This window comes from Panicum virgatum, chromosome 5K, assembly GCF_016808335.1.
Source record: "Panicum virgatum strain AP13 chromosome 5K, P.virgatum_v5, whole genome shotgun sequence".
NCBI lineage: Eukaryota > Viridiplantae > Streptophyta > Magnoliopsida > Poales > Poaceae > Panicum > Panicum virgatum.
The window spans coordinates 28,420,276-28,445,628 of NC_053140.1; the positions used below are offsets into that span (position 1 = coordinate 28,420,276).

General features: G+C 48.9%; 1 non-coding gene across 1 annotated transcript; it reads right to left on the reverse strand.

Annotated features, from left to right (window-relative positions):
- Positions 1 to 20,645: 20,645 nt before the first annotated feature.
- LOC120710946 lies at positions 20,646 to 20,749 on the reverse strand. The gene has a single exon (XR_005690113.1). It is a non-coding gene; the product is annotated as a small nucleolar RNA R71 (small nucleolar RNA).
- Positions 20,750 to 25,353: the final 4,604 nt, after the last annotated feature.

Sequence of the window (25,353 nt, forward strand, 5' to 3'; positions counted from 1 at the left end):
GCCAGCGCACACGAACCCGGTGCTTCATACGTGCTCCATTGGTGCCGAACCCCTGCTCAGTAGAACCCTAGGCTGCCGGTTTCGCCAGTTTCCGGTGAGCTCGCCGCCGCGATGTCGACACCGGTGACCGCGCCTTCCCCAACCCAGTCAAACCCCCGGCCCCACTGACCAGTCATGGCTCGCTCTTCTACTCGGCCTGGGCCGCAAACCAACGGCACGGAGACCCCCTTTCGCTGAGTGCCGGCCCACACGTCGGCGCCACAACCCTCAGTGGACCCGCCCCCGCAGCCCAGCCCGCTTCTTTTTCCCCCAGCAGCACGGCCCGTTAACTTTGCTCGGCCCGCGTAGCACCTCCTGCCCTCAACCGCCCCCAGAGCCGTCCGATCCAGAGTGAACGAGTGAGATTAGATCGAGTCTCCCTTAGATCTAAACCGCTAGATCCAGATCCAGCGGCCCACGTGCGTGGATACCGGTTCGGCCTGGTCTTTTTGCTAAAGAGCCCTCGGCCTTTTGCTGAATCAACCCGCCGTCCTGAGCTGTGTAAAAGTATTTACAGTTCAGTCCTGGTTTTTATGTTTTGAACCCTGAGCTTCTTTAAAATTGAACCCGCCGTCCAGCACCTGGTCTTTTGCACGCTAGCCCTTAGATTTAATGGTTAATTACGTCTTGGCCCTTGGTTTTAGCAGAAAAGCCCCTGGAACCCTGTTTTTCTTACAAATAACCCCTGAACCTTGTTTTTAGCCTAGAAAATGCGTTTTAGCTCCGTTTTAAGCGTTCTTTATGTCCACTCGATCGTTGTAACGCGTAGAATAGTTATAGACTAGTTTAGTTTGCTGTTTTTATGTATTGATGTATTGTTTCTTAGTTTTCGTTAGTGTCTGCTTGTATGCTTATTATTGTGTATTGTTTTGGCCATGTGTTCGTGAGTAGACGTTGATCCATCTGAGGAGCCCCAGTACCATTTCCCGGACCAGCCGTCTTCCGAGCACTTTGAGCAGTAGCAGGAGCAGTACGAGGAAGGCAAGTATAATATGAACACCACCCATCACTTTAAATACAATTTCATACTGCATTTTAATACTGTATACCTATAAGTATTTTCCTAGCCACTTTATATCCTTTATATATATCCCTTGGGTTGCATTTTGGTTAGTTGTGCTAGGTGCCGCGCTATAACACATAATGGTTGTTTTTAATTAATTTGATTAATGGTTTATGCAACTTAATTCTGGGAGTGGCCCTCTGTGCTTCGTGCTTGGGTGGCTCACGTCCCGTTAAAATATATTTTGTTAGAAACATGGTTTAGGGGGCCAGCACGGTGCTTACTGCTGGGTTGGCCACTCTCCATAAGGACCGGTTCATAGAGCGACAACCTGGGACAACAGCGCTACCACAAGGCTAGAATGGGATAGACTTGGCGTAATAATTAGGTCTTTTTGGTTTGGAGTAACTTACCTGCGGGGCAGGGGCGGTAAGCTTCTATGGCCCTCGTGCTGAGTGGCCTCGTCTGTGCTTGGTCTGCATACCTGTGTCTTGACGCCCACTAGACCTGCTCCATAGTCGCCGATCCACCCTCGCGGTTACTCCCTACCAACGAGATTCTTTGTAAAGGCCTCGTAGTGAGTCGCTAGTCATCGTCCCATTCCAGTCTTGTGGTAGCGCTGTTGTCCCAGATTGTCGCTCTATGAACCGGTCCTTATGGAGAGTGGCCAACCCGGCAGTAAGCACCGTGCTGGCCCCCTAAACCATGTTTCTAACAAAACCAATTTTAACGAGATGTGAACCACTCAAACGGGCCACTCCCAGAATTATGTTGCATATACCATTAATCAAATTAATTAAAAAGGACCAAGTGTGTTATAGCGCGGCAACCTAGCACAACTAACCCAAAAGCAACCCAAGGGATATATATATAAAGGATATAAAGTGGCTAGGAAAGTCCTTATAGGCATACAGTATTAAAATGCAGTATGAAATTATATTTAGAAGTGATAGGTGGTGTTCATGTTACACTTGCCTTCCTCAAACTGCTCCTGCTGTTGCTCAAACTGCTTAGAAGATGGCTGCTCCGAGTACTAGTACTGGGGCTCCTCAGATGGATCAACGTCTACTAACGAACACATGGCCAAAAACAATACACAACATAAACATACAAGTAAACAAGTGCAAAAACTAAGAAACAGTACAACAATACATGAAAATAGTAAACAAAATTATGCTAGAACTATTGTACGCGTTACAACGATCGCGTGGACATAAAGAACGCCTAAAACGGAGGTAAAACGTGAAAACTACGCTTAAAAAAAGATCCAGGGACCCATCTGCGAGAAAAACTGAGTTACAGGGGGTTTCTGGGCAAAAACCGAGGACCTAAACATAATTAACGCATAGATCTGGGGTCTAACACATAAAACTACCAGAGTTGGACGGCGGGTTCTATATCTAAAAAGCTCAAGGGTCTAAACATAAAAAAATAGGGCTTGGATTGAAATACTTTTGAGTACAACTGGACCGCGGGTTGAATTCAGGAAAACACGGGGGGTCTTTAGCAAAAGCGCCAGGCGCTGACCGGTATGCCATGCTTTTGACCTCGGTCCGATCTGATATCGGCCGTAGGATCAAGATCCTTTGGCCCAGTGCGGCTGCGCCGAGCGAGCGGCGGCGAGACCTCGCCGGAGTGAAGCGCCCGCGGTGGAGGATCGCCGGCATAACCAAATCCGGCGTTCCAGGGGGGTATTCGAGCCGCGGTTTGGCTGGGGAGCACCCACTTGGCATTCGCAAACCACCTGTGCCCTCAGAATAGTGGATTGGGGCTCGGGGTGTCGTGTTCGATGGCGATGGCGGCCCAGGGCGGTGTGTCTCGCCGGAGTGCACGCGTTCGCGCCACACCGAGCTAGGTTCCGGGAAAAAAGATGGTGCCGCGGGTTTGTGTGGTGCAGACGTGTAACACCCGGTTTATAAAAGAACATAAACCGAGTAATCATATATGTGCCAGGATCAAGTCACACGTATATACAACAGAATGAACAGTATATCACAGCACATATCACGAATAAGTCATAATAAAACGAATACGAATGTTATTTATTACAATAATGACAAAATGTCTGATACAGCGGAAGCGAAGTACAAATACGGTAAAAGCTCTCCGAAGCCGAGCAGGGCGCCACAGGGACGTCGACTGGGAGACGAACGCCTAGAAGTCCTCGTAGTCCTGGTAGCGCTGGACGAACTCCCTCGTGTCGGCAGGAACTGAGCAGCAGTAGCGTAGCCAAGAGGAAAAAGTAGAGAAGAGGCAAGAGTGAGTACACAACCGTACTCAACAAGTATAACACAAACTATGAGGCTCTAGGTTGGCTGACTGACCGCATTAGCTTTTAAGTCTTGGCAGAATTTTATTAAAGCTATTTACTACGAGTTGATGAATTACCATTAATCCAGTTACATAGTAATTAATCAAGATTAAACATGTTACTACTGAGAACCAACCCGAAACCAAGCCACCAAGGTAAACCCCGAGAGGCACCCCCTCGTCGGAAGGGGCTAACCCCACTAATCAAAAGGAGGATCTGGGCCGCTCATAACCGTGAGCACGGCTAGTATACCAGTTTTACACTCTGCAGAGGTTGCACATCTTTACCCACAAGTCGTGAGCTACGCTAGTTGTTCATCACACTTCCGTAGGTGAGATGGCTAGCAAACTCACTACGAGGCCGTTACAAAGAATCTCGTTGGTAAGGCGTAACCGCGAAGAGTTAGATCGGCGACGATGGGGCCCACCTCCAGGGGTACAAGCACAGGAGCGCAATCCAAGCACAGACCAAGCCGGAGGAGCAGGGACCATTGAAGCTTACTACTCTTGCCCTGCAGGTAAGTTACTCCAAACCAAAAAGACCTAATTAGTAAGCCAAGTCTATCCCATTCTAGCCTTGTGGTAGCGCTGTTGTCCCAGGTTGTCGCTCTATGAACTGGTCCTTATGGAGAGTGGCCAACCAAGCACTAAGCACCGTGCTGGCCCCCTAAACCATGTTTCTACAAAAACCATCTTTTAACGAGACGTGAGCCACTCATCCACACAGAGGTCCACTCTCAGAATTAAGTTCAAGTAAACCATTAATCAAATTAATTAAAATGGACCAGAGTGTGTTATAGCGCAGCAACCTAGCACAACTAACCAAAATGCAACCCAAAGGATATATATAAAGGATATAAAGTGGCTAGGAAATCCTTATAGGCATACAGTATTAAAATGCAGTATGAAAATGTATTTAAAGTGATAGGTTGTTCATGTTACACTTGCCTTCCTCGTACTGCTCTGGCTGCTGCTCAAACTGCTCCGAAGACGGCTGCTCCGGGTACTGGTACTGGGGCTCCTCAGATGGATCAACGTCTACTCACGAACACATGGCCAAAACAATGCACAATAATAAGCATACAAGAAAACACTAATAAAAACTAAGAAACAGTACATCAATAGATAAAAACAGCACACTAAACTAGTCTAAAACTATTCTATGCGTTACAACGATCGCGTGGATATAAAGAACGCCTAAAACGGAGCTAAAACGCATAATCTAGGCTAAAAACAAGGTTCAGGAGCTTATTTGTAATAAAAACAGGGTTCCGGGGACTTTTCTGCTAAAACCGAGGGCCTAGATGTAAATAAAGCATAGATCTAGGGTCCAACATGCAAAAACTACAACTCTGGACCGCGGGTTCGATTTCTAAGAAGGCCAGGGGCTTAAGCGTTAAAAATAGGACCTATGTGGAAATACTTTTGAACTAAGAGGGATGGCGGATTAATTAGCAAAGAGTCCAGGGACTCTTTAACAAAAGTGACAGGCCAAAGAGGTACCATCTAATCTGGGCCGGCGGTTTTGGATCTGACGGTCCGGATTAGATCAGGATCTGATCTAATCTAGCCCGCTGAAATCTAATCGGGCGGCTCAGGACAAAGAGGCGCGCGGGGCGGCGGCGGAAGGCCGCCGGAGCTCTGCTCCGCGGCGGAGGGTCGCCGGACTTGGCCTAACCGGCATTCCAGGGCTCTCTTCGGCACGTTATCGGTTCTAGGACGGACTACGCGCCATGCGTAGTCCACCTGGGGTCTTTTTGGACCTCGGGAAGGCCCGGAGTAGGGAGTGCAAGGGCGGCAGCAGCCCTGCGCGGCGGCGCAGCGCCGGCGCGCGGCGCTCGGATAGCTAGGGTGCATCCCGTGCCAAGGGAACATGCGCAGAGGAAGGAGGGGGTTGGGATGCAGCTCACTGAGCTCTATCTTGATGGGGAAAACGGCACAGAGGCAGCGACGATGATGTTCCGCGGCGGCGCACGGGCGGCGATCGGGTAGGAGCTCGGAGAAGTGGCGCCGAAAGGGTCCTCCGGGCCTCTGGACTCCGCGGGAAGCCTCGGGGTAGAGCTGAGAGGCCGGTGGACGGGTCAGGGAGGTCTAGCGGTCATCGGAGATGGGGGATTGCGGCGGCGCAGATGCTTGCGCAGCGGTGGTGGGGGTGGATGTGATGGGATTCGGGGCGGCGGCTATGATGTGGCGTCGTGAGAGCGCAGGGGAGGGTCTCGGTGTTTAAAGGCAAGGATCTGGGGGTCCTAGGCGTGCGCGCCCAGCGATCTCTCGCCGTGATTCGCGGCTGAGCTGCGCACGGGGAAATCGGACCGATAACGTCGCCGCGTGATCCTGTTAGGGTAGCTTCTAGAAGGGGAAGGTGCAAGGGTAGCTGGCGATTGGCCCTGCGAGGCCCGGGGTGGCCCACGGGGCAGCGGGACGCAGCGCGGGCGAAGCGGGAAGTCCGGCGAAGATCTCGCGGGAGGAAGGAGAAGGTACTGACAGCGGGCCCAGCTGGTCAGCGAGACGAGGAAGAAAAGGTGACGCGCGGGCGTGGGAGGGGCGACTGACGCGCGGGGCCCAGTTGGCAAGTGGTGCGGCGTGCTGGGCCGGATTGGAGCGGGGCGTGCGAGCGTGCTGGAGCGGCGAGCAGGAGAGCGTTGGGTCGTTGGGTCTACGGGAGAAGGGGGGTGGGCCGAGCGCTGGAGGGTGCGAGCCGGACCGAGCGGCGAGCGGCTCGCTGGCTGCGGGGGCTCGCGGTGAAAGAGGTGGGCCGCGGGTTTGGGCTACTGGGTTGGGCTGGGGTTTTCCTTTTCTATTTCTATTTCTTCTCCCTTTTTCTTTTTCAAACTACACCCAAACTAATTTGAATTCAAATCAAATTTGAATTTAAAAACCTATGCACTCAAACAAACAAATAAAACCTATGCACCAGCATGAATGCACAAACAAGTTTAAACCTAAAATAAATTTTTAATTATTTGTGCAACAAAATTAGATTAAATGCATACTAAGCAATTTAAATCCTTAGAAAATTAAATAAAGCCAATTAAATTTATTATTAAATAGGAAATTTAAATTAGGGTGTTACAAATCCTACCCCCTTACAGGAATCTCGTCCCGAGATTCTGGGCTGGCTAGCAGAGTGGTCCAGATATGTCTTCATCAACTTTTCTTCCTTCTTCTGGCGAGTCCTCCGGAAAGACCTCCGGGAATTCGGACACCACGCGAATACCACCCGTGGGTCTAGCCTCTATCTGATGAAGAAAACCAGAAGACTCCGTAGCACTGACTGTCACCTCTTGGTCATCAGATGCTGACAAGTGAACTGTCCGCTGAGCACAATCAATACGGACTCCCCATCTGGTAAGGGTCTCCATGCTCAAAATCACATCTATCCCCAAGGAATCAATGACGATCAAACCAGTGCGGAATTCTGCCCCCCTTATGACAATACTAACTCTGGAGCATATAGAGCATGTGTGTATCTGGCCCCCAGGTGAGGTAACTACCATAGCTGTCCTCATACACGAAACTGGTATACGATGCTGCTCGGCAAATGACTTGGAAATGAAAGAATGAGTAGCACCGGTATCGAGAAGCACCGTAGCTGGATAAGAGTTGACCATGAATGTACCAATAACCACGTTAGGAGCCTCGGCCGCTGACTCGGCCGTCACGTGGTTCACCTTCCCCTGTCGTGGCGCCCTGGGTTGGGCTGGACGCCCCTGCTGTCCTGCATGCCATGGAGCCTGAGGTGTTGGACAACTTTTGGCATAATGACCTTTTTGCCCGCATTTGTAGCACATGCGGTGGTGGTGAATGGGGCTACTTGGTTGACCTCCCTGTGAACTTATCATCACATCTCGCATTATTTCTGCTGCTTGCTCTTTGGACTCCTTGCGACAGCGTGGCTGGATCACATTCATAGTGATAGTCAACCCATCAACATAATCATGGAGAGCTTGATTCTCGACCTGTGTATCTCTAGAGCACTTAGGATCCTTTCTCTTCGGCATGGTCTGTAGCTCTCCGACCGATGGACCGTCAAGGAAAAGGAAATCCTCCGCTAGCTGCCCTTGATGAGACATCTTTCTCTTTGTACCGGAGAACAACCTCTGGTTCCTTTTAGTTGTGGCTTCATCTTCAGTCGCACGAACTTGACGACAAGGAACGCCATAGAAGTGGCAACACGGACAAGCTTTCTCACTATCACCCATTGCTCTGTCTCCAAGATCTTTTTGTTCTGCCGACATCTGAGCTGGGGCAAAAGAAAACACAGATGGGTAAGGTCAAGGAAGAGAGAAAAACTCCATTATTTAAGGTTCTATCCTATTTAGATAACACTGCTCAGGCATTACTGATGATAACCCTAGATAAATGTCACATAAATCCGGGAAAAAGGAACTAGAGCATAATTCTTCTATTTCATCGAAGAGATTCTCAACTTCTCTTATACTATTTGTAGGCCGGGGTGTCACAAGACGCGAGCCTAAACTGGTTTTGCGTGGGGCTCTAGGGAGCTGCATGGACCTGGCCATGGCAGGTGGCGCTGCACACAGCGCCGGCACGCCGGCGTTGGTGTGGTCCACCACCTAGGATGCCCCACAGGTCACGATTATACGCGCAAAGGAAAAAGGAGGGCTTGCAGTTGCTTACCGGAGCTTGGAACAGTCTGGAGTGTGGCGCAGGGAGGCCGGCGATGGATTCGTGTGGCGGCGGTGCAGTGGCGATCGTGGAAGGGTCGCTGGGGCGCTGCCCCAATGGTCCAACTCCCCCTGGGTGGTGCGGTATCACACAACGAGACCAGGGGTCGGGTCAGTGAGGCTCAGTCGCCGGTGGTGGTGCAGAATTGCGGTGGCGGAGCCACTTACAGGCGGCAGGTCTCGGCAGAGATTCTCGAGCATGCAGAGGTCAGGGTCGGCGACAACAGGCTTGGAGGTGCTCCTGTTCTCCGGGCGGAGCTCCTCCTGCGGCTTGCGGTGGCTGAGGTGGCTTTGAGCTTCGGGAACACGGCGGCGCAACAAGCTCTGCTCCGGCGGAGCAAGGCGAGGCAGCGGCGCTGGAATGCTGTGGTGACGGCGTGGCGAGATGGGTGCGTAGGGGCCGCGGGGGTGTCCAATAACGGAGGAGACCGGGAATTTTGGGCGAGCGTGCCCAGCGTGGACGCCGCGGCGGGGATTGCGGCCGTGATGCGCGCGCGGACGAAGCGGATCGCCCAACAGCTCGGCGTGATCCGGTTCTAGGGGCGAGGCTTCTAGAAGGAACAAGATGCGGGTCGGGCTGTCCAGTGGGCCTGCGGGGATCGGGGTCGGTCCACGGCGCGGGGAGGTCCACAGTGCAGCGGCGGGTTGAACGGAGCAGAGGGCACTCGGCGCGGGGAAGAAGGAAGGAAGGTGGAAGAAGGGCGCTGACGAGTGGGGCCGTGGTGTCAGCGAGGTAGGAGACGGGGTGCGGCCAGCGCGCTGCAGGAGTAGTGAGGCTGGCAGGTGGGGTCGCCCTGTCATTTGGTCGGAGCGACACGCGCGGCGACGCGAACACTGGGCTGAGGGCGCCGATAGGTGGGCCAAGGCGTCAACGAGAGAGGCGGGGCGGGGAGGGAAGCTGGGCCGGGGTGCTGGGCCTTGCGCCCGCGTGAGCTGGCCCGGGAAAGGAGAAAAAGAAAGAGAGGAGGAGGGCCGGCTAGGCTGGGCTGGAGTGAGAGAGGTGGGCCGGCGGGGTTGCTGACTGGGCTGGTTGGGTTTGGGCTGGGTTTTCCTTCTCCTTTCTTTTCCTTTCTTCTTTTCTTTTTCAAACTCAACTCAAACTATTTGAATTCAAATTCAAATTTGAATTCAAAACCCTAGCACTCAACCAAAATAAAACAATGCGCCAGCATGAATGCACAAACAAGTTAGCCCTAAAATAAATTTTAATTTCTTATGCAACAAAATTAGATTAAACGCAAGCCTAAGCAAATTAAATCCTAGAAAATTAAATAAAGCCAATTAAATTTATTATTAAAAGCTGAAATTTAAATTAGGGTGTTACCCAAAGTCAAGTATGCTTGATAGGAGTAGTTAGCAAGACGAGATTGGACCACCTCTACCTATCTTATCTGGACCTCTTCACTCCCGTCATATCCCCTGGATAAACAAGAGTCAAAGTACACTTCTCATTCCTCGAGGATTCGATATCGTGGAATACTCCAAGGTGAAAGCTACATCGGTATCCACACACTTGTTGACGGTCACTAACGACCCATTTTGACCATCAACTATCGTGCAAAAGTCGAGCATCGGAGGGAATAAATGTTAGCATAGGATGATTATTTGACGAATTCCAAAGATGCTGGTCTGAGAATGTGTGCAGGTGAATTTGGGCCAAAACTGCATGTAACACGCATATTATCCAAGACATAAATTCCTAGGCCAAGCACAAGCAAGCGCAAAGGCCAAAAGGGCCCACTTGGCACCTGCACATGAGAGAGAGACGCAGCCCATAAGCAAGGTGACACGTCATCGATTTGAGGAAACTCCTTCTCGATTAATCAGACGCGTTTACGAGGATCCACTGGCCCACCAGAGCTATCAAACCGCCTTAAGACATGCCCTTACCCACATACATGAAATGGGGGCCCACCTAGCAGCCTCCCGGTGAAGTTTGAGGCGGTTTGGCCGGGTTTTCCGGTCGGCCGACCAACCAGGTCGGCCGACCATAGGTCAGTTCACCTGATGCCCATCCTCCATGTGTCACGTCCTCATTTGATGCCAAGGTTGGTTCCAGGAGGCTTCGGGCTGAACTCACGGTAGAAGAACCCATGGCACCCTTCTAAAAATAGTAGAGGAGAGGGTGAGAATAGGAACACACACAACACACCCAACTCAACTCACCTTTCTCCCTTGGAGCTGGAGGCCTTCATCCTAGATGCTTAGGTAGACTAGGAGGTATAGAAGAGGAGGAGGAGAGTGAGGAGGAGTCAGGGGAAGTGCTGGGTCTGTCGGCACTCTTCTCCGCTTGTACCTCGACGGATGCTTATTCGGTTGTAAGTGTTCGAGACTTTCTTTGTTTATTTAGAATTAGAGTTTAGATCGCAAGTTATCATCTCTACCTTATATTAGTTGATGTGTATGCTAGCGAGTAGCATTTGATCTTAGCTTAAGACCCCGGATAGAAAAGGGTAGTCTTGGCCAGGGCTAAGGTTAGTAAGGAAAGGCGTAAACGTGGTGTCTAGGCTGAACTATACCACTCAGTTGTCTGATAGTCTCACGGTTTGTAGAGGTAGCCGACAGGTGGTGACAGCCCTGTTCGAGACCTAGTAATCCTCCACGTTCGGATATTGGATAGAGCACGTATTATTGGAACTATCGGCTTGTATAAGCCGGTCGAAACCAGTAGCTCGAAGTATAACGGCAACGTGATCTCTTTTTCTAGACATAGATTCTATATCTAGAAAGTCCTCTGTTCTATCTTTTCCACACTGGCGTGTGTGTCCTTGGATGAGTCTGAACCCGTAGATAGTGTACTCATGTTTCTCAGTGGATACGATACCCTGGAATACTCTTGGGTGAAAGCTACAGCGGTATCTGTGCGCTTGCGGATTTTATTCATGGCATTGCAAAGTACCAACAAGCTTTCTTGCGCCGTTGCCGGGGAACGGTAGCTACATTATCTTCGGACTCAGTCATCCTCAAATCTTCTTTTTTTTCTTTTTCCTTGATTCTACTACCTCTATCCCCGCTACCCATGGAGCAGGTATCCTTTCCACAGCTCTCTACCCCAATGGGCGAGTTCTCTGAGCCATCACCATCTTCCTCATCTCGCTATGAACTCGACCCTGGCTTTATAGCCATGGTTCGGAAATGACTCTTCTCTGGAGCGATCAATGATGATCCCCTTGACCATTTGTGAGAATTCGAGAAACTGTGTTCGAGCTTGGTAATCCCAGGCAAGACACAGGAAGTCTTGCGGTGGAAATTGTTTCCTTTCTCTCTCATTAGGAGGGCGGAACAATGTTACACCCTCATGATAGGAAGTATGAACGGTGATTGGGAAGAGTTTCGAGCTAACTTTTGTCACTCGTTCTCTCTCATTAAACGCATAAACTCCCTACCGATTGACATCCTCGACTTTGAGCAATTAGAGAAGGAGTCCATAGGTGCAGCATGGGCTAGATTCTCATGCCTTTTGGCCTCTATCCCAGACATGTCTATACCCGATGAAGTATCGTTGAACGTTTTCTACTCGGGTCTAGACATGGAAACTGCCCTAGAGCTTGACGTCGCCAGCGGAGGATAGTTCGCACACACAACTCTGGAAGAAGGAAGAGACATCCTAGATAGTTTCCTAGAAGACTCTTTCTTCGCTACCGAAAATAGTGAACCCCGCCGGGAGGAATCCGCGTCGAGCCATGAGAGTCCCTCAACACCCGAATCTGAGCCTTCATCTTCCACATCCCAATATTCGTTTGTTGAGCCTCTCCCGAACCACGAACACCGAAGGAAGAAGAAATTCAACCTTCGAAGTTCTCTTTCCGATTTGAGGATGATCCTCCAGAAAACATCCAAAATACCTCGACTCATCTTAGGCACGACAAGCCTACGGAATCGTTGTGTCTTTATAAGACCATCGATGGATTTTCCCGCCATACACCTGCAATGGATTGGTCGAAAGAGGCAAGGCGTACTTCCGAAGCAATTCGGATTAGCCCAACCTCCACGACCATCCCTTGTTTTATGAAGGGAAATGTCGTAGAAGCTCTTCATGACCCTTCTGCTGAGGTTTGCATCAACCCGAGTGCCTTTTAGACACTCTTGTGGGTAACAAGCCTCTAACCCCATTCGACAAGTACCTTAAAAGTCCATCCGGACTGTTCTTTGAATGTCGGGGGATTGCAAGGGACGAGCCTATCACAGTAGACAAAATTGAGGTGCGTTTAGATTTCCACGTCTACGACATCATCGATTTTGATCTTCTCCTAGGCCTCCCGCTAGAAAAACTTCTGGCATCTCATGGGAACCTAAATGAAAAGCTTAGGGAAACCGGCTCGGCCACTGCTACTCCTCATCTAGAAAATCTTCTAGCCAAGCCTCTTCCCAAGCAAAACCCGCTCAAGGAGATGATGCATACATCTCCGTTCATACCACCCGAGCCCATTCTCTTGGGAGTTCTAGAATCCTCTGAAGAATACGACTCAGAGGGTAGCCTTCACTTTTGTGAAGATGAATGATCATCATCATCCTTGACCGAGTTTGAGCCTCTTCCTGTTGGCTTAGAATCTATTGTTCTCAACCTTTATCGAGATACAACTATGATCTTTCATGATGAATCTATCGAGATGGAGAATTAATGGGCCATGGATCTTTGTGAGGCGCCGACTCTGGAGTCCCATGAAAAGGATTCCTCAAATGAGCATGGGAATTTCACTTTTGACATACCACGTAAACCATGCTCATTCAATGCAACTCCAGAGTCAGGCATGCTTAGTGCACCGTGCACACACAAGGACTACAACCAACTCAAGGTCCTCTTTTACAAAATTTTCAGAAGGTTGGTTGTAGATGTATATGTCTATCATAAACACTACAAATTTCGTGGGTGCACCATGGCACTAACCTTGTAGCTAGCTGCAACAATTGGTGGTGAAACAATGACCCATCACCAATGATGGCTGCAAGAGTTATCATGGTCGAGCTTATGACCAGAAACAAAGCACTGCCGGGAGATAGCCCGGACTATCATTTATTTATTTACTTCTTTATTTTCCTTTCAATAAAAAGCAAGAGCATGTTCTAGGATATAGTTTCCCTTTGGGTATTTTTGGTCGCTAACCTTTCCAGGGGAAGATCAAGAAGAATGATGGACAAGCAACACCTACGGACATGAGAGCTACACCGACTACAACACCTCGATATGCCTTGATGAAGGGACAACTACAAAAGGAGACTTTACCACTCTTTTGGTTTCTCATACCCGCATGTCGATTAAGTTCTACTCACTCCTGAGTTGGTTTCTCATACCCGCATGTCTTGAGTTGGAAGTATGTTGAACCTCATGCTCAAATTGCTCTCCTGACGAGGTCTGGACCTTTACCACTCTTTTGGTAGGCTGCATCACAAGTTTGTTTCGAACTGACCAATTTTGACCAAGAATGATGTCGATTCCTGTTGACTCCATTACAATAAGGTCCTTAGGGAAGGTTGCCTCGCCTATCCTCATGCTGACTCGAGGACATATGTAACTGGAGATCTGTTCTTTTCCTGATGATTTGACGACCATTCTCTTCCTCATGGGTAGCTTCAATATCTCATGCTTAGCAGCAAACTGCGTGCTGATGAATGAATGTGTAGCACGAGGATCTATCAACACTGAGGCTGGAAATGAGTTGACTAGAAGCATACCAAGAATGACTGGACTATCATCCCGAATGGTTTCTGCTGACACATGGTGAACTCTACCCTAGAGGTACTCTTTTGGTCCCTTCTTGGATTTCTCACGCTTTGTACGATCACTGCACACTGGTATCACCTGCTGCTGATCCCGATCATTCTGGGCATCTTGCTTGGAGCAGTTCCCGGAAATAAGGTGGTTCTTGTCACCACTGGTATGCGGGATTGGTGAAGGGTCCTGGACTGGTTCTACCGGTGGCAGGTGATTCTGTGGACAACTTTTGGCATAATGACCTTCTTGCCTGCATTGGTAGCACAGGCGGCGGCGGGGAATGGCGCTACTTGGTTGACCTCTATGTGAACTTATTATCACATCTTGCATCATTTCTTCTACTTGCTTTTTGGACTCTTTGCGGTCGCGTGGCTGAATCACATTCATAGTGATAGTCAACCCATCAACATAATCATAGAGTGCTTGGTTCTTGACCTGTGTATCTCTAAAGCACTCAGGATAATTTCTCTTCTGGATGGTCTGTAGCTCTTCGATCGATGGACAGTCAAGGAAAAGGGAATCCTCTGCTAGCTGCTCTTGATGAGACCTCTTTCTCTTTGTACCGAAGAATAACCTCTGGTTCCTCCTAGTTGTGGCTTCATCTTCAGTCGCACGAACTTGACGACAAGGAACACCATAGAATTGGCAACACGGACAAGCTTTCTCACCATTCTTTGGGCGGTATGTTGTTTGCGAGGACTGATCTTGTACCGTTGTCGGTTGCTTCACGGAAACTGTTGCATGAACACCATCACCCATTGCACGGTCTCCAAGATCTTTTTGTTCTACCGACATCTGAGCTGGGATAAAAGGAAGCATAGATTGGTAAGGTCAAAGAAGAGAGAAAACCTCACTATGTAAGGTTCTATCTTATTTGGACAACACTACCCATGCATCACTGCTGCTAACTCCAGATAGATGTCACATAAACCCGAAAAAGAGAACTATAGAATAACTCTTCTGCCTCATCTGAGAGATTCTCAAATTCTCCAGTACTATCTGTAGGCCGGGGTGTCACATCTCCCACAACACGTGCACAACACCGAACAAACCAGCACGCAAAAGGCCAAGACGAACTGGTGCTAGCAAGGTTTGGCCAACTGGTGCTACCACCATTAGTTCTTCATCGCGACGGTTTGCGCACTCTAACCCTCGCTCTCCCCAACCTATGAGTTTATTTGAAATCTTTGCTTAATCATTAAAATTAAACTCAATGTATCCTCTGATTCTTGTGCTTCTCTATGATTGGCTTGCATACCTTTTATTCTTTGCTAAGCCTGAGCTTGTGAATCATATCTTAAGGAACCCATAATTGTTAAGTTGTTGACCAGTGAGATATGGTTTGATGGAAGAATCCTTACTTTATCTGGTTATGTGTCTGGGAAATTTTTTATCAAAAGGAAAAACCTCCATAGCTTTACAACTCCACGTGTTTGTCCTACCAAAGCCATATGTTGACCTTTGTTATACAAATATTTACACATATGTGCCTTGTTGTTGCTTTGAGCTTCTTCAAACTTTGTGACCCTAGTGAGATGTCTTTTCATACTTGGTTGGTCAAGATCATGTGCACTCCACCAGCTGAACTTCTACACTGGAAGTAAGCTATGCCATTCCATCCATGCACAAAATAAAACTCCATGTTTAATGATCTCTCTCTCTAGTATCTTTCAAATGAGGCATGGGCTATCAAAAAAAAGATGGCATGCCCAAGAAGCATGACCCAAAAAAAATGGACACATATGTGCACGATATCCAAATAAAGGATAGAGAGCTTCATAAAAGGAATATTTCATCCCATCATCCAGCTTCCACATATGTGCACGATCTTGATCAGCTTGTTTGATTAGTTATCTCCATGGATCCGTTGTTTGATTTTGCAATACATGTGACACAAGTGCATGGTTCCATTTCCCTACCATGAGCTCCACATAAACCATCTTTAGAAGAAGGGTGAAAACAAGCAATGTCTTGGTGAGGATATTTACACAATGAGCGACATGAGAGATCCTATGGAGAAGTAAAGCTATGGTTGGTCTTTGCAAAAATATTTCCAAAACCCCAGTCATATGGCAGGAAAGTGGAGGAGACTAAAGGCAGCACCGTTCCACTCTTCAACTTCCCAAACAATTCATGGTAGACGCATCAAAATTCACAGGTAAGGGTGAAGCTTAGAATAATTTGTATGCAGGTTCCATATCATATGAGGCCGGGTCCGCATTAGTTCTTGCCTTTACTCGAGGACGAGCAAAGAACTAAGTGTGGGGGATCTTGTTGACGGTCACTAATGACCCATTTTGACCGTCAACTATCGTGCAAAAGTCGAGCATTGGAGGGAATAAATGTTAGCATAGGATGATTATTTGACGAATTCCACAGATGCTGGTCTGAAAATGTGTGTAGGTGAATTTGGGCCAAAACTACATATAACACACATATTATCCAAGGCATAAATTCCTGGGCTAAGCACAAGCCAGCGCAAAGGCCAAAAGGGCACACTTGGCAGCTGCACATGAGAGAGAGATGCAGCCATAAGCAAGGTGACACATCATCGATCAGAGGCAACTCCTTCTCGATGAATCAGACGTGTTCACGAGGATCCACGGGCCCACCAGAGCTATCAAACTACCTTAAGACAGGCCCTTACCCACATACATGAAATGGAGGCCCACCTAGCAGCCTCCCGGTGAAGGTTGAGGCGGTTTGGCCGGGTTTTCCGGTCGGCCGACCATAGGTCAGTTCACCTGGTGCCCATCCTCCATGTGTCACGCCCTCATTTGATGCCAAGGTCGGTTCCTGGAGGCTCCGGGCTGAACTCATGGCAGAAGAACCCATGGCACCCTTCTATAAATAGTAGAGGAGGGGGTGAGAATAGGAACACACACAACACACCCAACTCAACTCACCTTTCTCCCTTGGAGCTTGAGCCCTTCATCCTAGATGCTTAGGTAGACTTGGAGATGTAGAAGAGGGGGAGGAGAGTGAGGAGGAGTCGGGGGAAGTGTCGGGTCTGTCGGCACTCTTCTCCGCTTGTACCTCGACGGATGCTTATTCGGTTGTAAGTGTTCGAGACTTTCTTTGTTTATTTAGAATTAGAGTTTAGATCGCAAGTTATCATCTCTACCTTATATTACTTGATGTGTATGCTAGCGAGTAGCATTTGATCTTAGCTTAAGACCCCGGATAGAAAAGGGTAGTCTTGGCCAGGGCTAAGGTTAGTAGGGAAAGGCGTATACGTGGTGTCTACGCTGGACTATACCACTCAGTTGTCTGATGGTCTCACGGTTTATAGAGGTAGCCATCAGGTGGTGACAGCCCTGTTCGAGCCCTAGTAATCCTCCACGTTCGGATATTGGATAGAGTGCGTATTATTGGAACTATCGGCTTGTATAAGCCGGTCAAAACCAGTAGCTCGAAGTATAACAGCGACGTGATCTCATCTTCTAGACATAGATTCTCGATCTAGAAAGTCCTCTCTTCTATCTTTTTCACACCAGCATGTGTGTCCTTGGATGAATCTGAACCAGTAGATAGTGTACTCATGTTACTCAGTGGACACGATACCTTGGAAAGCTACAGCGGTATCCGTGCGCTTGCGGATTTTATTCATGATGTTGCAAAGTACCAACAATGCTTACGGATTTATTCTGTTAGGCTAAGGACTGCCAACAAGCTTTCTGGCACTGTTGCCAGGGAATGGTAGTTGTACTTGTACCGACCCAAGTTTAACCTTGTATCATCCACCTTTCCCATGGAATCCATTACCCTTCGTGACTTCTCGGCTCCAAGCCGTACTAGTCGTGGTGAGTATCCACGTTCATGTCATCCCATCCTTACACCGGGCTATGGCATCCGCCCCAGTCTTGTAGCCATGGTTCGGTCACAATCCTTTTCTGGGCGCTAGTATGAAAATCCCTATACTCACCTACGTGAATTCGAGTAGAACTGCTCTATCATCTCTATACCAGGCATGCACCATGAAACCGTGAAATGGAAGCTTTTTCCATTCTCTTTGACTGGTCGTGCCAAAGATTGGTACTCCATAACTGTAAGAAGTGTAGAGGGCGATTGGAATATTCTAAAAGAGAAGTTATGTCTTGGATATTTCCACTCAAGTAAGATATTTAAACTTCGTATAGAAGCTCTTTCTTTCGTGCAACGAGAGGAAGAATCTCTAGGGGCAGCCTGGGCTCGTTATACAGAGCTAATTTCTTCAGGGCCGGACTTGGGTTTTGTTGGCGCTCCTTAAGTACCCATTTTATTATATAATTAGGAGTGGTTTTGGTAATTTCTTCAGGATGATTCATGTACTAACCCGCCACTTGGCACCCGAATTTGACCGTTTTCGATTTTGTCTTGGATTTTGGAGCATGTTGCATTTTGGCAGGAAATTGGACATTTTCGGAGATGTTTTGACACAGGGTCACAACTGGGCTAAGATGAAGAATAAGGAGTAGAGCCCGCACGCGAAAGATGGAGCCAAAAGGGGCCAGAAGGAGCCTAGGCCGGCCGGCCTCAGCGCGAAGTACTCGTCAACCCTAGCCGGTGTTTTACCAAAACCATCGACCAGAGCCGCCTATATATGCCCCGAAGCCGCCGTCAAGAAAGGGAGAGCATCCAGAGATGATTTCCAGAGATCCATTCGAGTTAGACACAAGAGAAAGGCGACACCAGAGGCCTCATCGTCCCTCGGCGCCGCTGCAAGTTGGAGCATAGTTAAGCAACATCATTAGTGCTTAGTTAAGCATAGTAGAAAGTTTGTTCCGTGGATTGATAAATCTTGGGGGAATACTCTAAAGGAAAAGCTACACGATCCGTGCGCTTGCGGTACGTAAATTGGGGCTCTAAGGAGCGTCAACAGGTATACCCGAGGCTATGCACTTACAACACTTTGCCTATGGCCTTAGAACAACTAGTGCAACCTTGTTAGACAAGGCCTCTGGGGCTCCTCGCACAAAACCGTGAGCGAAGCCAAAGACATTCTTGATGGGATCCTCAAGAATACGGAGTATACCAGAGTATATGAAAGAGCAAAACCTTTTGTTCAATCTCCAACACCCAGCCCACAAAAGATTGTCGAACCAGAACCTCGCACCTCAGATCCTAAACCCTTCAGTAAAGATCATCGACCTTTCTTCTTGTCCATGTTTGACGATGATGAATCAACAGTTGACGGTGATATCTCATCACCACTGTTGATGGTGCTTAAGTGCCATTTTCACCCGTCAATTATACTCAATAATAAAAGAAAACTACATGCCTTACTTACATATTTGTATCACTAACCTCGCACCACAGTTGTTTTCGAGTTTTGTACATTTCAGATGAGCAAGAGAAGAATAAGACGAAAACATGCAGCAGACGCCACACAACTACGCAGAATATCGCATCCGGCATCACACCCTTACAAAGAGGGCCCACATGTCAGAGGAAACGGGGCCTCCACGCAAGATGCACTAGAGGATAAGGATAAGATCCAACGAATCAACCACCCAGCAAAGGATCAGCATGAACGGCTGAAAGGTGGGGTCGGCCGACCCCTAGAGTCGGCCGAACCTGGCCTGCAACGTGTCTAGGTGCATCTCGAGGAGGAGTCACGGCCAAGGCACCTGATCACCTTCCATATATGCGTTGGCGGGAAACCGACCTCCAAGTAGTATAAATAGGGCCTCTCTCCCCCCCTCAAAAAACACACACACTTCATTCCATTCTCTCCAAGAAGGCTCTCCTCTCTCTTGCTCTCTTAGCTAGGTAGTGGAGCTAGGCTAGTTCTCTTTAGCGAGCAAGTCGTCATCGGAGTTGTTGAGCAATCCTCGGCTCCCGGTATGGCTTTGTATCCAACTTGTCAGACTTCTATTCATAATATAGAGTTCTGCCATGGTTGCTTTACTATCTTGATAGTTTATCAATCCATGCTTAGATCGTTCATAAGTTATGCTACGGTCTTGGTTAGACCAGATGATCAGGTGTCCTAGTGCTTTGGACACAAATAAATGACGATACCCTTACTCTCCGGGTGAAATGCTACAATGGTATATCCGTGCACTTGCGGATCCATATGTAATCGTATTGATTATACCACGAGAGTGGCACCCCTTGGGTGCAGTTGCTACGATGGGTTCGGCGCCCTCATTTCTAGTGATTGCACTAAGGACTGCCAACAGACATTTCTGGCGCTGTTGCTAAGGATTAACCATTCCTAGTGATTGCGCTAAGAAATGTCAACAAGCATTTCTGGCGCCATTGCCGGGGACGGCATGGGAACAAAGATATTGTGCTGATATTAACTTAGACCTTGTACTCAGGATATAGTCTTTACTCTTTCAGGCTAATGTCACTTTATGTCTTCTTTTATTTTTGATTTGAAAAAAGACAGGGGTAGTGTATGACCGGTTTCTCCTTGCTGGAAAACTACACAGACAATCCAGAGAGGCTCGTGAGAAGGGCACGACCTCGCGTCGTTCCTCCTCTCTCTATCCTCCCAGCACAGGAACCCATTTCGGAAGCACCACTCGTTCTTGAGGCTATGGCTGAAAAGACTCTCCACGAGTTCTCCGTCCCCTCCACCGACAATGTGGCCACTGGCCCCAACATCAATGTCGGGGATGTGAACTTCGAGCTCAAATCAAGCCTCATCAACATGGTGCAGGCTAGCCCATTCTGTGGCAAGCCGAACGAGGACGCAAATGCACATTTGTAGAACTTTCTGGAGCTCTGCGACACCATTGTCATACGAGGTGTCCCCGCCGACGTTGTCAAGCTTCATCTGTTTCCCTTTTCCCTCCTAGGAAAAGAAAAATAGTGGTTTTATAAAGAAAAGTACATCGACACATGGGCCAAATACTCCAAGGCGTTCCTCGCAAAATTCTTCCCGCTGGGCAAAACAAATGCCCTACGCGGGAAAATTTCAAGTTTCTAGCAGATGGGGATGGAATCCATCCCAAAAGCTTGGGAGAGGCTGCTGGAATACATCCTGGCCTGTCCTCATCACGGCATGGACGAGTGGCTCATCCTGCAATTCTACAACGGGCTCACAATGACATCTCGAGCCAATATTGATGTCGCTACTGGAGGAGCCTTCCTCGACCTGACCATAGCCAAATCCAAAGCATTGGTCAAGAAGATGATCTCCAATCAGGGGTGGAGGGATGAACGACTCCAACCCCGCACCAAAGGCATGCATACCGTCAAAGAGATGGATATGATTGCCACAAATCTGGACCTCCTAATCAAGAAGATGGAGGAAGGGAGCAAACAACCGATCCATGCTCCCGTTTACGTCATGGGTTCGCACTTCACGTGCGAAGTCTGTGGTAATGATGGACACTCGGGGAACGACTGCCCCGAAACCCGTGAAGACTGCGCCTACCTCAACAACAACAACAACAACGGGTACCGTCCACAACAAGTAGGCCGGGGGTGGAACCAGCCACGTCCGACTTTTCAGGGAGGTAATAACTACAATCCTTCTTATAATTCGAATTTCAATTCAAACCAACCTCCCTTGAGAGAACTTGTTCTTTGCCAAGTTAAAATCAACCAAAATATAAATAAAAAGCAATTGGCCAATGACAAATCCCTGGAAATTTTAAATGTCAAGCTTGAAACTTTGTCTTCAACTCTTAAAAACCAGTTAAGTTTCAACAAAATGATCGAAACCCAGCTTGCACAAATTACTGCTTCGTTACCTGTTGTTGAGAGTGGGAAGATCCCGGGGCAACCCGAGTCTCCCGTTGAAAATGTCAGCATGGTGTCTACCGGACGGGGTAACTGTAACACCCGGTTTACAAAAGGACATAAACCGAGCAATCATAAACGTGCCAGGATCAAGTCACACGTATATACAACAGAATGAACAGTATATCACAGCACATATCACGTAAAAAGATATAATCAAGTGAGTACGAATGTTATTTATTACATAAATGACAAAATGTCTGGTACAGAGTATGCGGAAGCGTAAAACATGTACGAAACTCAGAAGCTGGGCGCCACAGGGACGTCGACTGGGAGACGACCGCCTAGAAGTCCTCGTAATCCTGGTAGCTCTGGGTGAAATCCCTCGCGTCGCCAGGAACTGAGCAGCAGTAGAGTATCCCAAAAAGAACAGGAGGAAAAAAGTAGAGGAGGCAAGTGTGAGTACACAACTTGTACTCAACAAGTATAACACAAACTATGAGGCTCTAAGGTTGGCTGACTCAACTGCATTAGCTTTTAAGTCTTGGCAAAGTTTTATTAGAGCTATTTACTACAAGTTGGTGAATTACCATAAACCCAGTTACATAGTAATTAATCAAAATTAATTATGAACTACTGAGAACCAAACCAAACCAAACCACCCGGGGAACCCTCCTAATCAAAGGAAGATAACCCACTAATCAAAAGGAGGATTTGGGCCACTCATAACCGTGAGCACGGCTAGTATACCAGTTTTACACTCTGCAGAGGTTGCACATCTTTACCCACAAGTTGTGAGCTACGCTAGTTGTTCATCACACTTCCGTAGGTGAGATGACTAGCAAACTCACTACGAGGCCGTTACAAAGGACCACATTGGTAAGGTGTAACCGCTAAGGATTCAGGCTCTGCAATGATGGGGCCCACCTCGAGGGGGTACAAGATAACACAGACAAAGCCTCGCAGCACAGTTTCCATTGAAGCTCACCCCCCTCTTGCCCCGTCGGTAAGTTACTCCCGAACCAAAATGACCTAATTAGTAAGCCAAGACTGTCACATTCCAGTCTTGTGGTAGCGCTGTTGTCCCAGGTTGTCGCTCTATGAACCGGTCCTTAGGGAGAGTGGCCAACCCAGCACTAAGCACCGTGCTGGCCCCCTAAACCATGTTTATAGAAAAAACCAATTTTTAACGAGTCGTGAGCCACTCAAGCACAGCGCACAGAGGGCCACTCTCAGAATTAAGTTGCATATACCATTAATCAAATTAATTAAAAAGGACCAAATGTGTTATAGCACGGCACCTAGCACAACTAACCAAAATGCAACCCAAGGTAAATATATATAAAGAATAAATGTGGCTAGGAAATCCTTATAGGCATATAGTATTAAAATGCAGTATGAAAATGTATTTAAAAGTGATAGGTGGTGTTCATGTTATACTTACCTTCCTCAAACTGCTCCTGCTGCTCAAAGTGTCCCGCGTAAGATGGCTCCTGGTACTCCTCCGAAGGATCAATGTCTACTCACGATCACAACGCCAAAACAAGGTCCAGCACATACACATACATGCAAACAAAGGCAAATGCTAAGAAACAGTACAACAATACATAAAAACAGCAAACAAAACTAAGCTAAGACTATTCTACGCGTTACAACGATCGTGTGGACATAAAGAACACCTAAAACGGAGCTAGAACACGAAAACTAGGCTTAAAACAAGGTCTAGGGGCTTTTCTGCAAGAAAAACTAAGTTTCCAGGGGTTTCTGCGCAAAAACCTGGGACTAAAATGTAATTAAACCATAGCTGCAGGAGTTAGCGCGTAAAACTGCCAGGGGTGGACGGCGGCTTCCATTTCTGGAAAACGCAGGGGCCTAAACGCTAAAAACAGGGCTTATATGGAATTACTTTTGAACTGGAAAGGACTGAGGGTTGATTTCCAGAAACTTCAGGGGCTCTTTAGCAAAATAGCCAGGCCAAAGGGGTATCTTCTTATCTGGGCCATCGGATCTGGATCTAGCGGTTCAGATCAAAGGCACGCGGGTCCGGTGGCGCTGGGTCGCCGGAGGTGGCTACTTCGCGGCGGCGCGGGCTGATGCTCGCCGGAGTTCGTCGAATTCGACGCTCTGGGGGTAAAATCGGGCAGGGCTTTTGCTTGGGAGGAAGAGCGCCACATGCATGATCCACCTGGACCAACAGCGAGGCTTGGCAAGGCTCGGAGCTGTGTGTGCGGCGGTGGCGGCAGCTCTGAGCATCGGGAACACGCTGGCGTGTGGCGTTCGGGCACCTAAAGGGCGCTACAGCCTACGAGAACTTGTGCAAAAGGGAGAGGAGGTCGGGGTGTAGCTCACCGAGGCTCGAATCGAGTGGGAAGGCCGTGCAGGGAGGTCGGCGGTGAAGACCGGCGGCGAGTCGATGCTGCTCACGCGGACGGGTTGACGCAGAAGTGCTCCGGGCTCCTAGGCTCCGCAGGTCCGCTCGTGGAGTGCCTGCGAGGGAGTCACGGCAGTAATGGTGGTCCGAGGTGCCCTGGCGGTGTGGAATCACCACGGTGGTCCGAGCTCACCTGAGCTGCGCGCCGTGCAATTCCCGGCGTTGTAGGGGTCGGGGTCGGAGTTGACGGCTGCGGTGTTGCTCGTGGGCACACGACGGAGCTATAGTGAGGGTCGGCGGGGGTGGAAGTGTAGCAGGGTGTCGGGTCGGCGGTGGCGCAGGACCACGGCGAGGAGGGGCTGTGGTGGGGTGTGGCTGCTAGGGTTATTGGCGGCTGCGGAGGCGAGGATAGGGCACAGGGAAGGGCCGGGGTGTGTTTAAAGGGGATGTCTGGGGATTTGGGCGTGCGTGCCCGTGCGTGATCCCGGCGAGGATCGCGGCGGGTTGTTACCGCTCGGGGAAAGCGGATCGTGCACCGGCGTCCGCGTGATCCAGGCTCGGTGGGGAGCTTCTAGAAGGGCGAGGGCGCAGGGCAGCTGACCGGTGGGCCTGCGGGGTCGGGGCGGTCCACGGGCAGCGAGGTTGCGGTGCGAACGGAGCGGCGGTCTAGCAGCAACGGTTTCGGACGCCAGGAGGAAGAAAGGAAGGAGGATGAGGGGCGCTGACGGGTGGGACCGGACCGGTCAGACGCAGAGCGGGGGAGAAAACGGGCGAGCGGCCAAGCGCGAGCGGGCGGGCGCGCTTGCTAACGAGTGGGGCCGCCCTGTCGGTTGGGTGCGAATGTGCACCGCGCGTCGGGCTGAAGCGAGGGTCGGCGCTGGGCTGAGGAAGTGGGCCGCGAGCGGGAAAGGGAAGGAGGAGGAAAAGGCTGGGCCGCCTGCGGTTTGGGATGGGCCGACTGGTTTCTAGTTTCTTTTTCTTTCTCCTTTTCTATTTCCTTTTCTTTTTCAAACACACTCAAAACTATTTGAATTCAAACACAAGTTTGAATTCAAACCCTAGCACTCAACCAAATAAAACTAATGCACCAGCATGAATGCACAAACAAGTTTAAACTTAGAAAAAAATTTAATTACTCGTGAAAGGAAATTAATTTAAATGCAATGCTAAGCATATAAAACCTTAGAAAATTAAATAAAGCCAATTAAATTTATTATTAAAAGCTGAAATTTAAATTAAGATGTTACAGTAACTCGTTCCGGAGGCCACCACGCAATAACCATGCAGGTAGGTACTATCCCCCAAGGAATGACGTTTGGGATGGCATGGTGGCAGCGGTGCAAGAGGATCCAGGGGTCCCCATGATCAACTGCTCGATCTACATCAAACACTTCGAGCGATGCCTATGCGATCTGGGGGCAAGCGTGAATCTAATGCCCAAGGTAATATATGAAGCACTTGAATATCCTGCTCTTTCCCCAACAACTATGCTCGTACAGCTTGCAGATTCAACCATTCGGTATCCCGAAGGGATAGCCGAACATGTTTTCGT